Here is a 693-nt window from a genome sequence, read left to right as displayed (position 1 = left end):
TCAATCTTTCCGTTACTGCTGGAGCTGAGAGAGAGAGAGAGAGAGAGAGAGAGAGAGAGAGAGAAGGATCACGTGAGCTCTCCCGTCTTCTCTCCTATTGGCTGTCGCTTCCGTTAGTCGCTCTTCATTTGAATAAAGTTGAACTTGTCTCAACTTTGTCGCGTCGCTGGACACACCCACATCTAGTCGCCAACGGTCGCGACAGCTCGTGTCGCCGGAAGTCGCTGTGCTCGCATTGAACATGAATGGGATGGAGTCGCTGTCTCTGGCAGTGTGAACGCAGCTTTATCAATCAAAAATCAGAAAAAGAGATCAAAACTGAACTTTGAACCTCTTATCCTTACTCTTCATGGTAAATGAAACTCCTGGTCACAGCGTGATCTGTCTATAACGGTGTTGCTGTCCAAAGCAGATGGATGATCCCGGGTTATCCCGCCATGGCACTGGATGTGTCTGTGGAGATTTGTAGAAAATTGGACAAAATTATAGTAGAATTTGTTTGGAATTGTAAAACTGACTTAATAAAAAAGAGTGTTGCTGGTCGGCTATGGGGGGATTTGAGTTTCTGGAGTTTTCCACTCTTAATAACTCTTTCAAGGTTAAATGGATCATTTGTAATCGACCCCATCACGTCCTGTTGGAGTGTCCGATCATATTTTCAGTTCAGTTGGAGATTTAAATTAATGCAACTAT

The sequence above is a fragment of the Xyrauchen texanus genome, chromosome 12, assembly GCF_025860055.1.
Source record: "Xyrauchen texanus isolate HMW12.3.18 chromosome 12, RBS_HiC_50CHRs, whole genome shotgun sequence".
In the NCBI taxonomy this organism is placed as follows: Eukaryota; Metazoa; Chordata; class Actinopteri; order Cypriniformes; family Catostomidae; genus Xyrauchen; species Xyrauchen texanus.
This window is presented reverse-complemented; position numbering follows the sequence as displayed.